General features: G+C 42.1%; 1 protein-coding gene across 1 annotated transcript in view; it reads right to left on the reverse strand.

Annotated features, from left to right (window-relative positions):
- PTK2 (protein tyrosine kinase 2) overlaps positions 1–12,684 on the reverse strand; it is a 189,336-nt gene extending 176,652 nt beyond the window's left edge. The window contains exon 1 of the mRNA XM_053976570.1: positions 12,552–12,684. The gene's annotated coding sequence lies outside the window, so the exon portion shown is untranslated. The remainder of the gene's footprint in view (positions 1–12,551) is intronic.
- Between the last annotated feature and the right edge of the window lie 402 nt (positions 12,685–13,086).

Below are 13,086 nucleotides of genomic sequence, written 5' to 3' on the forward strand. Positions count from 1 at the left end.
TGGTGGAAAACTATTCCCTTTTAGACTTTGCCCAACCAGCTGCAAGTTACCCACTTTTTCTGGTTTTGCCTCCTTATTTTTCCTTATTCTATGTTTTATGTACCCCTGTAATATCTTACTCTCCTCCTAAAACCAACACAGAATTCTACCTATTTGTAATTAAAATATAACTTATTTGTAGATCTAAATGTCCACATACAAGACCTGAAAGTTTAAGTTTTGTCCTCCAATATCACCCTATTCCCTCTCTAATTTGACTCCTTCCCCAAGGACACCACTGAGCCATTAAACAATTACCAGTATCCAGGAGTAAAAATCTTAATTTATCTTCTAAGTATGGAGCTCCTTGCTCAGCTTCCTTATGTTTCCAGCTACCTTTAAAGCTCTTTGATTGCTCTCTTCAAGAAAATTTGTCCTCCTCACTCTTTTCACACACAAATACCTCTCCTTCCAACCCCTTCCCAGATTCTCCACTTCATTTCAACACAGCAGTGACCTCAGTGACTTCAATCTCCACAAAACCAAAGATGGACCACTAAAGACCAACATTATTTGTTTTAATTCCCTCTCCTAACCGTGTGTAGTGGTTCCACAAACTGATTCACAGCAACAAAGCAAATAAACAATTTTATGCACTGCAACGTTTTTATCTTTACAGAACACTTAATCTGGTCTCTGATGATGCCCCTTTGGCTCTACAGTGAGTCAAAGAAAACTCCACAAAGATCACAGCAGACATGAAAGACTCTGTCAGGGAAAGAACAGGAACAGCAACTGCTGGGCACAATATCTTCTTTAGCAGAGATGAGACAATTTATAGCCAAGTTATCTGCAACGTTATTACTCCTGTAGCTGTACTCTCCTCTATCTTGCACAAACCAGTGAATCAAGTGAACTTTGGCAGTCACTGAGCAACCACAAACAAATTTCCATCAGTAAACTGTACACTATTCATAGGGAATTATTCTCCAGCCATTTGTTTTAAGAAGGCAGAAAGTATCTAAGATTTCATGTTTTAACAAGATAGGAAGGGAAGCATTCCATAGGTCTTTTGAAAAAATGTAGTCTGTATGAGCATATGTATTTAGTACACAAAAAAAGGGGGATGAAGCTGCATCATGGGGAATTCAGATTGGATATGAGGAAAGGTTCTTCACAGGAAAGGGGGTCAGTCACTGCAACAGGCTCCCCAAGGAAGCAGTCATGGCACCAAGCCTTAGTTGGACTTAATGGTCCTTTTGGGTTCCTTCCAACTTGTACATCCATGCAGCCCTAGATTATCTCACCACTGCCCCACACCTCATGCAGTGAACGGGGCAGCAGACCTGCCTGAAGCACTTCCAGCAGCAGCACCAAAAACACACCCATGCAGAAGAATAATTACAACACAGCCCTGAGTATAACCCATTAACAAATGACCTCGGGAGAAACCTCAGAACAGTCAGGGCAATTACTGAATTCTAGACCGACTCAAAAGCACTGTTTGCACAGACAATGCTGTGAGGATTTAATAGTCTTGTTTCAGAATAATTAGCATACAAGCACTAATTTCATCTCAGTATTGCATAGTGGTTTGGCCACCAGAAGAATATAGTCCATGAAGCAGAATCTGGACACCTCACTGGACCCAAACACAGAGCCTAAGCACATCATCCCAGAACACACCCCCACTATGGCACTGTAAGCTGCACCACCAGTACTTCTCCAGAAATTTTTAACCAGGTTGCTGTAACTTAACTGGGGAAAGAAGTACAAACTTCAGTAAGAGCTCAATTCCATATCATACTAAAAGCACACATACACAAAAAAAGAGTCCATACTTGCTATAACTTCCTATTCACATGATCTATCAGATAAACTCAGCTAAAAAGACAGAGCTTTAACAACATAGAACACAAGTTCAACATAACACTTCAAACTGCTGTAACACAGACTCAGTCCAAAAAATGATCATATTTCAAGCGACAGCTGTGCATTAAGTGCTCACATTATATGCACATGGGCACCACTCTCCCCCTCCCCACTTCATTTTGACTGTGCTCCAAATCCTTTCTCAAACTCACCACTTTCATCTTGCCTTTCCAAAACTAATCTCAACCCAGCTACCCACAAGGTCTTGCCTTGTTTTTTAACTTCTATCAACTTCAAGAGTAACGTACTCACAGAAATATGTTTTATGTACATTTATTTTCACAACTTGTGCAGTCCCTCACCCTTTTTGTACTTTCACTCTATGATCTCCTCGGCATAATATGACCAATGTTCCTACTCCCACTTGAGAATACTGGTGCTCAGTATCTATTTCCACAGAGGTACCAAAGTCTTTTCAAAGTGAGAACTTCAATGCAATCCCCATTTAACACCAAAAAGCCACACAGATAAATACATTATAGGACTCCAAAATCTGTTTCCTAGGAAGTGAAGCTCTGTTCAACACTCTCTTCAGATTGTGAAAACAGTTTAAAGGTTTTGTTTGCCTTTAAGAGAAGAAAAAGCTGATTCAGTTGTAAAATGAAGCCAATGTTAGACACTCCTTTCTTGAAGAATTCCCTCTCCTCTTCTGATGAAAGGAGAGCAAGGCCCAACACTGGCTGCTGAAAGCCCTGGAAGAGCGTGAGAGGAGCACAAAGAAACCCTGCCTTCGCTGAGCTGAATCAGCAGGGGCCTGGAGCCTGTGACACAACTCAACTTTGGCTTCATTCAAATCCCCATCTGAGGATTAATCGTGTGCTGCACACCAGCTTCCTCTAAAGGGGCCTAATCTTCCAAAAAAAATCACTTGGTTATTTAATAAATTCATGTAGGCAGCAAATTCCCAGGGTACCAAAGCTCAATTTCTTATACAAATGAAATACTGTCAGGAACTCCAGGCAGGAAATGGAACAGAAGTGAATTCAGTGTTACATCCCACTCCTCCTTTGGACTCCACTCTTTGACTAAGTTTTACAGAGGTTCTGACTGTTTTTTTTTTTTTCTATCCACAAACCAAAAAATAGAGGGACTAAACTCAACCTAATATTCACAAAGCATTTGAGAAGAGACCAAGACAGAATATTCCCCCCAAAAAAACACATCCCATATACTTTTTTCTACTATTTCTCTTATAAATTTCAATCCTCAAATTATGCCATCAAAATGTGTGGGCAAAATAAAAATAGTATTTTTCCCCTATGGAAATGGATTGTTTTTTCCTGATAACCATTGATTAATATGTATAAAACAATGTCTGTACATATTCACTAGGGAATATAGTAACTGCAATCCTCCTCCTTGGTGGAGAGTCCCCTCAGTCACCAGTCGAAATCCCACAATTTACAAGAGAATTCCCACAAAACAATCCTAAACAAGAAAACCAGGTTTTAGAACAGATTAAACAGGTTTTAATGCAGATGACAAGAAAAAGGCTTCCCTTCACTTCCACACCAATGCAGGGGTTCTTAAATGACATTTATTTCCCCAGACCACAGCAGTTTACACAAATTCTCACACATTGCACAGATCCACACTCTTAGCTTCACCTTTTAGCCCAAAGGCACCAAGAAAACTCAGATGCAGCACTGAATTGTTAATTTCAACAGCTTCTGCCTCTAATTTTTAATTTACTCTGTCCTATGGATAATCTCAAAAGCAGGCTGCTCCATGAATTCCAACTTTCAGCAGCAGCTGTACCAGGTACAGCCAGCCAGGATTACATTTTGTCTTCACACACATTTCCACTAAAGATTACTTAATTTTGCTTCCCAATCTCAATAGCAACTTGTTCCTTCTGTGCCAAAATGCAGAGAAACATTCTGACTCACTTTAAAACAGATTCATGTGAGTTATGATTAAGACAAAGCCTAGTGGTAAAACATCAAATACAAATTATCATAGTGAAGAGTGAAAGGCTGACAGAAAAACAAAGCAAAGAGTCAAGAGAAGTTTCTATTATTGTGAAAACAAAACTAATCTTATTAGTATATAATAATCTATTGTAACTAATTAAAAGGCAACACTAAAGAAAAAAGAACTGTCATCCTAAGGCCACTTTATCAACTTGTTTGTACAGTTTAAAAGTCTTGCATGTTTTCCTCCTTGAAATTGGATAAAAGCTAAACTAATTGTTGTAGTATGTATGTAGTATGTAATTGTTGTTATAATGCCGTTTTCCAAGCCCTGTGTAGGCAACATCTGCAGAAGAACATGACAGTTTCATTTGCAGAAAAGTTCATCTCCCCATGACCTTTCCAGCCTTCCACAAAGGAAACACAACCTGCTTTGCCTGGGATAGATTCACATCAAAGCTGCAGTCTCGGGCAACTGCAGAGATAACAGAGAGCACAGGAGCTCAGAGAAGACTCTCAGCTGCTGGGGTTACTGTCAGCTACCTTCTGATTACCACCATCATTCTGCAAATAACAACCCCACATTCTTTACCTGCTCTCATCACTAAAATCAGTGCTGGATGGAATTCAAGAGGTCACCTTGTCAGGCTGCCACTCCTCAGGTAGGAATGAACAGCATCTCCTTTTGACAGATGCCTAATTTGTTCTTGAAGACTGTCAGGGATGAGTCCCTTCCCTAATCTATTCCATTGGTTTGTTTTTCTTGGAATTAGAAGTCTTTCTTCCCAAGTAGCAACCCAAGTCTCTGGTCCCATTATTTAAGTCAACTAATGCTCATTTTAGTCCCTGTAATCCTTTATCATCTCTATCCTTGTAGTAGCCTAATGCATGGGAATAACTTCTTATCTCTTAAGTCTTAGCATCTTAATTTGTTCAGTTCTTGGATAGCATATTCTCAGGCACCTGCTACTAAAAGCATCCAAAAAAAGAAAACCCCTTCTTGAAGTCCAGTGCCCAAAACTGATCAGAATTCAAATTAAATCCTACCAGTGCTGAATCCAGCAAAAAAAATTGTTATTTACCCCCCTGCTACACCACAGCAGAACATTTCTTTACTTGCACCAGCAGAGGTTAATCACAAACTGAGCACCGATCAATCAATAACCTGCACACACCAGTTCACTCAGCTCCTGCAGGATTTTAAAAGCATATTTTGAGCAGAACATTTGAACAACAAAATCCAAAATGCACTAAACATGGAGTAGTAAAAGAAGCTGTAGAGCTGAACAAGGGCAGAAAACACCCGGCTTTGTGATTTATACAAACTGAAGTGGAAATGACAAGATAATTAATAAACTAACTGAAATCTAGAAGCCTCTAGGATATAGTGCTTAAGCTTGAAATAGAAAATGAGAGCTGATAAAAATTCAGAATTACTTCTTGAGCCATTAATTAACAGTGTTCCCATAATGGAGCTGTTAACACCAGAGTAAGAACTGAAACTGTAATTTGTAACATTTGCAAAGAGCTTCACTGAGAGCGAGAGACCAACACATGTCAGCAGTCTGTGAAGGTTTCCTGGGTGAAAGCTGGCAATGGAAAACAAATTTAAAATGTAACAATATTAAATAGTTGTTGATACAATTAAAAATGGAACTTGCGTGATTTTAAAACTTTTCAACTTGTGGCTCATTAATTGGGAGGTACAATTCTATATATATATTATCTATCAGCCCTTCTTCTGCCATACTTGTAAAATGAAATGTATTTTATTTAGCAAATACAGTTCTGAGTCAGGCATGATTAGGAGTAAGGAGCACACTGACAAACATGAATTAACTGCTATGGCCATGCCAAGGTTCATTCCAAGCTGTAAGATGGCACCTTAAATTAACAGCTTAGATCCAACATCACGGTTTGTGCTCTCCTGGTGACAGGCACTTTAAACCCTCCACAGGGAGCACCTCAGAACTGAGGTGGTTCTGTGCCAGGGCTCACTGTCCTTATATTAAAGGGAAATAAACAACCACACAGCAGCTGAATTAATCTGCCATTGAAAGGAAAAGAAGAAGCCACAAGAGGAGAAATAAAATTAGTCCCAACTTCTGATACTGTGGCTGTGTTAGTGGTTCCCAGCTGCCTGCACCACTGGTTGACAAAACCAACATCATCAGGCATGAAGGGTCCTAGACAGTGGCAAAAATACACCACCACCTACATCAAGTTCTGGAACTTGGTAGGGGAAAGGGTGAAGAGGGGTAAGGATTCATATCAAACTGAAGTATGAAGTTCACCTCTTTACAAAAAGTTAGTTCCAACAACTGAATGACAAAGGTACCTGTTATACATCCCTTTTGTGCCTGCACTGGGAAATCTGTAACGAATTAACTCTGCCTATAAAGAGCTTCCACTACAGGAGCATCAGGTAAAGTAGCAAAGGAGATGCAGGAGGAGACTGCTAAAACCTGAGGTACACTCAGGCATAAAAGAACCACAAGAGAGTTCAGCCACCAGCAAAAGGAATTTCTGCTTGAAAAGTGTATTAGAAACAGCAGGGGGAAAAACTGGTAAACAACTTGGTTGGTTAACCAAAAATAAAAAGGAACTGTACTCTTTTAAACAGTAACTTTATTTTTCTTCTTTATTAACCTTTTCTCAAAAAAAGTAGGCAATAAAAGATACCAGCATACTAACCCATAGCACAGACTATTTGCTCCTGTGAAGACAGAAAGACTGGAACTGCCCAGTAAAAAAAAAAAAAAAGAAATCAAGAGCAGATACCTATGTGCAAGTAAGAAAATGGTGGCAGATTTTATGTTTTCATACTATCTTTCATAGAAAAAAATTTAAAAGATTGCCTGAAATCAGTAAGAGGAAATTCTCTTTTGACAATCACAGAATTTCTGAATCTCAAAGCTGCAGAGTATTAATGAGAATAAACTTGCCTCAGCATTCATGATGAACATAAAACCTACAACAGACAGGATGAAACAGGTATTGATTGATGTAAATCTCCACCACTGGGTGTAACTCAGACATTGGGATTTCTAAGTCTCTCACTAGTACATTCAATAGAGTAATCTTAGATGCACTGCTAGGAAATTACCTATTAAATGCTGGATGGAGCAGAGACCTTACTGGCTACTATACATCTCATGGATTGTATCACTGAAGACCCCAGGCAGTGCTTAAGGCCTGGGAAAAGAAGTGGATACCTGGTTAAAAAGGTGCATTCACAGCTGGAAAACACATCATTTAATTCATTCAGAGCCTCTGCTAAACTAAACTTCTTGTATCACCCTGAAACCTAATTATTTGCAGCAAGAAAACAGGAAATAAGATTAAAAAAGGAAAGGAAAAAGAAAAAAAAAAAAGAAATAATCTGCTGTTTCAAATCCTTCCTACAAACTTCAATGGGACTACAGGAAAAAATTATCTCTGCCTTCCAAAGACACTTTAGAGGCTCAGATAGTCTGCTCCCTCTCTCCTCCTCCAAACCAAAATAAAACAAAAGCAGGAATTGTGAATTTCTATGTGTGGGTAAACAATGCAAGGCCCAAGCATGGCAGCAGGAAGCAGGAGCAGTTTAGAGTCAGCAGAGCCCTCTGACCCCTTTCTCACTGTCCCAAGCACTGGAACAGCTTCAGCTCAGTCTCTTCTATCTCTGCAAAGGCAACAAGTGCCTCATTTAAGGACCCTTGACACATACACAAGCTAAATCTTCCAAATTTATTGTTCAACATAGCTGAATCGACAGCAGTGGCTGCAGGACACTGATGCAGAGGGTTTGCTTATACACTTCTGGGCAAAAGGAAGGAAATTATTTTAGGGTTTTGAAATGAGTTAAAGTGCAGTTCCATGAGCAGGGAAAGACCCAACATTAGAGGGATTAACTCTAAACTGACCTATACTACACTGTTACTAAGTTGGAACTCTACAGGAAAATGAAACAAGAGTTGAGTGCTTGTCAGGTTGACTTCCCAGAAGAAAAACAAAAAGTAATGCTTCCATGCAAGAGGAAGCTAACAAAAACTACTTACAACTTTTTTCATATGCTCATTCTGCACTGAACATGACAAAAAGGGGCAGAGGAATAATGCAGAAAAACAGAGGGGAAGAAAAAAGTCTTGAAGTTATAGGCAAAAAATGAAATCCAGTCCAGGAGACTTCTTCCAGTTCAGCCATGGACTGCTGCAGAGCTGAAGAACATTTAAATTCACCCAGAATTCAGACTAATGCAAGTGAATCACACGTTCCCTAACAAAGCCTGCTGCCTTCAGCACTTGTTAATTACCTCTTCCATTCGGATTTTTACTTGACAGAAGTTGCATTCAAACCCTGTACACCAGATTTCAGAAACTATCTTCCATTTTCTTCCTAATCCATGAACCACTGACACCACCACTGAGCTGCAACTCCGTGTTTCAACTGCTGGCAGAGCCAGAGAAAAATCAGTTTCTGTGGTTCTCCTGTCACCTCAGAAACTTTTTCTTTCACACATGATTCCCCGAGTAAACTCCCTCCAACCACACATCCCTCTGATGTGCTGAGAGGTGTTTTGAACTGCTGAAATTTGCATGGAGATGCTTGGAAAGCTACTACACACCTGGATAATCACAGCTATCTCTCTTGTGTCTGCTTTAATACAAATCCAGAAAACCAGATCAAGCCACACAAAGTTTTTGTGCTTTTGGTTGTTTGATTATACTTTTATTAAAAAAAAAAAAAAAAAACAAACAAAAAAACCACAAAAGTCATAACACTCAGAAGTCTGCCCAAATACAAGAATTTTATCTCAGCATCAGGAGCACAATGCTGGACAAGCAATAAACTCCTATATTAGGAAGCTTACACAGTGGAAAAAATACAGAAGTTATACAGGAATGGGATAGGGAACATAAAAATTTAAGGCTACCACCCCAAACATGCAGCTTTTAAAACTGTTCAGCCCCTAAATAACCATTTCTTGAACAGTTTTTCTTATTAGCCATCAACCTCTGCCTGAATATGGCGAGCAGGACATGAGGAATGAAAGCTTTCACAAAGATCTACTCGATCATCTCCATAGAAGTCCTTCCTCTCCTACACCCAAAAATCCCCTATTTAAACCCAAGTTATCTATCTGGATACCATGTTTTCCACTCAATTTCCCATTCTTTCAGCTTCCTGTCTTTGTGACAGACACAATAAACCACATTCATTGAACACTGGTAGAACATACAACTTTCAAAGCTTTTAAGTGGCATTATATACAAACCAAGAGACTCACTTGAAATTACTAACAATTTATAAACTCTGCTCTTGCATTAATCTGCATCAAGGTTCTAGGTTTGTTTGGTTTTTTTTTTTTTTTCCCAAACACTTAGAATAAAAAAAGACAGCTTTTAGCACATATGTATCCTGCAAAGACACAAGGATCACTGTAGTTCGGGTGCTAAATAAATGCATTCTAAATTGACTTTTAGAGTGTTTTTCCATCATTTCTGCTCTTATTCCATACAGGAACTCAAAGCAATGCAGTAAGGATTTCTTTGTTGCAGTTTTTAAAATTCTGACCTGTAATTAAAACCTTTTCAAGAAATTAAGTCAATATGTCCACGGTGTCTGTGGTAGTTGAAACTTTAGAATTACACTAACACGAGATGGGAGGAAAGACACATTTAGTCTGGAAACCACATCTGATGGAGCTAAATATCAGTCACACCAGAAAATAAATCCGGAATATGAATCCAGTACAAATTCCTTTTTAAGCACCTTCTGCCCAGTTACTGACATTTATCCAGAATGTGAAAATACACTTCAGGCAGTAATCTACATAAATTGTAAAGGTACAAAGGTCCAATTTAAGACAAAACCACATGAGACTATTCAAATCCTGTGTGTTTTTATAGAGATTTAACAGCAAAATTACAAACTATTTATAGTTACCAATATTCTTCAAAACTACACTTTGAGAAGACAAAGTTCTTTTTCATAGGGAAAAGCACTTTTACATGAACACTAAAAGATGTAAAATGAATGGGAAAAGCCTGTATTGTTATTATTAATATTATATCAAAATAAAGACCATTGGAGGTCTACACACAGCAGTGCCTACCAGGGGAAAAAATCATTTTGTTATACAAATGGCAGGAAATAAATTATTAATTCTTTAGTTACCCTCCTAGTGGAGGAAAAACCAACTCACCACATTCATAGATGCATTAAAAAAACAGAACACAATCTGCTAAACCATCAAAGCCACCTCTTGTACTACTTAATCTCTAGAAAACACTCCCGCTTTTCTCTCCTCATATCATGCCCCCCAAAATATCTATTAGCTTGTTGGAGTTTAAATACTGAGAGCCCCCATTCAATCATTACTCATATGGCAAACCATTATATTATCAAACAAAAAAAAAAAAAAAAAAAAAAAAAAAAAAAAAAAGCCCTTTCCACAAGTAACACACTCTGAAGCAAAGTCACATCAGTAGATATCTTGAAAGAATTTTTAAAGCTATTTCAGCAAATTACACATTCAAAACATGAGTGTTATTCTAAGAATATTCCTTTCTGGATGACGTATTCCAATAGTTGATTGCTGTGTCCCTACACATGCTTAGTACCTTTAAAACCCGAGGCTGAGGCCAAAACCAGCATAAAGCTTTTGACAAATAAGCACTATGTCATTTTCCTTGCATGTATACATTTTAACCTTCCTGCAAAACAAAAGGTCAACCAACACAAACATCAATCCCATCCATGTTCCACGAACTGCATTTAAGACATAATAGCACAAAAGACAAATTTATTCCGAACTGTTTTTCTCTTGTTGAGTTGCCTGTAGAGTTTTACAGTACCCTGAGAGACAATTTGTCCAGCAACCAGTGTGTCTTCCCTTTTTGTTCTGTTAACAGGATCCCAGATTTTAGGTCCATTAAATTTCCTGCATGGATTGATCCCAAAGATATACACACATTCTGTACAGAATCTCAGCCACAAACCCTGCTTTAAGAAACCCAAGGGCTGTGCTTCCCTTCCACAAATCACACCACACAGGCAAAGGTGTTCCTACAAAGGGGGCAGGATAACACCCTGATTTCAGGAGTAACAAGAAAAGGGACAGGTGGAGAAAGGAAGCGGTGGCATTTTGGACATGGATAACATCAGTGAGACAACAAACTGTTCCAAGTAAGTGTGTAACATTTAATATTTTCTGGCCCCAATCCAGTTGCACTCCTGACCTTACCCAGGTTTAACAGAACGAGAGACGATAAAGGCAGATTAGCTTCGAGGAATGTGGGACTTTTCCAATTAATCCAAAAAAGGGGGGAAAAAATAGATCAAACAACCTAATGCCAAAGGAGTGTGAATTTTAAAGGGACACTGCAATACCACTTCACCCTTACACTAACATTTGCATTAAATATTTCAATAGGAAATCCCAAATGCGTCTCTTTACAAGTGAACTTTTTGTTTAATGCCTTTACTACAGCACTGCTCTTATCCCAGTGAAACTGACAAAAACTGGGCTCCAGGCTGACGCTGCTCCAGTGCCAGGGCCTGCAGGATACGCTGCTCCCATAGCACTGGAATAGGACTGACTGCGAGGCAGCTAACACAGAAATAACACTGTTTCAGCCAAAAAAACAACAAAAAAAGAACTGGAAAGCAAAGAGTAAAGTCTACCCCTTGTCTCAAAAAAGCATCATCAGAGCACAGGAGGTCTGGGAAGAGAATAGATGTGAGAACTGGACACGTACAGCATATGCTCCACAGTTAGTTGCGGGGATTTGAGGTGAACGATTCTCTGTTACAGCTGCAATTCTCACTGTACTCCAAAATCAGGTTTACAACCGGAAAAAGAAAAAATATCACATTTCTCCAAGAAGTGCAAAGGCTTCTGTGTGTGATCCAACTTCTGTGGCACCACCGGACCGACCCGAGCCGCGCTGAGGGGACGCCGCTCCCCTTCTCCGCCGCAGACGCCGGGGGCTGTCCCCGGGTCAAGGGACCGGAGCGCTGCCCCGATTCTCTCTGGATCACACAGTCCCAGCCAGCGCAGTACCAGAACAAACCAAAAATAAACCCCCAAAGCCCACACACCTTAAAAAAAAACCCAAACCCAAACCTCATCCACTTCCCCTGCGCTACCGCTCCGGCTCCAAGAGGCAGCCACGGATTTACGCGCTCGCCTGAGGAGGGGAAGGGGCAAAGCCAGGGGCCCCGGCTCCGGCAGCGAGGGGACACCTCCTCCTCCTCCCTTCCCTTTCCCTTTGTTTACTTTACGGACCGTCCCGCTCCACCTCGCCGCCTCCCGACACATCCGGTGGGACCGGCCGGGCTGCGGGGTGGGCAGGGCGCAGGGGGCGGCCGGATCCCCCGGGGTGGAGGACGGGGCAGGCGGGGCACAGATGACCTCTCCCCGCAGCCTCCTCCTCTGCCATCCCCTTCCCATCCTGCCTTCCCGCGGAGAGAAGCGGCTCTGCCCGGAGAGACCCCCAGCCCACCGCGCGGTGCCTCCTGCGCCCCGGTGTCCGCGGCAGCCCCTCCCCGGGGACACAGGAACGGGCGGCACCAGGGACAATCTCCCCTTTCCTACGGAGCCGCCGCCGCTCCCCGAGCCGGGGGCTGGGGCGGGGGACACGGAAGGAGACGCCGCTGCCCCCCTACACCCGCTCCCCGTGATGGAAATCGGGGCCGCTTCGCCCGCCCCCTCCCCGGGCAGCGCTCGCCACCGGCACTCACCGCGCTGCGGGCACGGCCGCCTCCAGCGCCGCGGCGAAGAGTAAGCCGCGGTGGAGGAGGAGGACGAAGAGGAGGAGAAGGCTCCGGAGGGTCTGCGCGGGCAGTGCCGCCTCCCTCCTCCTCCTCCTCCCCTCCCTCCGTCCCTCTCTCCCCGCCCTCCCGGCGCGCTGCACCATGGGATGCGGCGCTGCCCCCCCCAACATGGCTGTGGGGGGGGTCACGGTGCCGCCCCTCAGGGAGCGAGGCGGGGGAGGTGGGGAAGGCGCGTCCCGTCCCCGCGCCCGCCTCAAGGGCTCTCCCCTTCCTCCTTCCCTCCCTCCCTCCCTGCTTCTCTCCTTCCCCGAGGCAGCGCAGGTCCTGACGGGATCTGGCGAATTTGCTCGGGAAGAGGTGAAGTTTAACCCCTTGTCCTGACTCAGTGGCACCGGCTGGCACAGTTGTTCTCTTGTTCTACCACTGGGATATTCCAGTTGTGGAGCCTCCCTCCCTGGAGGTGTCCCTGTGCCCGTGCTCAGGGATGACCCTGCTTGAGCAG

This window comes from Vidua macroura, chromosome 1 (assembly GCF_024509145.1).
Source record: "Vidua macroura isolate BioBank_ID:100142 chromosome 1, ASM2450914v1, whole genome shotgun sequence".
NCBI lineage: Eukaryota > Metazoa > Chordata > Aves > Passeriformes > Viduidae > Vidua > Vidua macroura.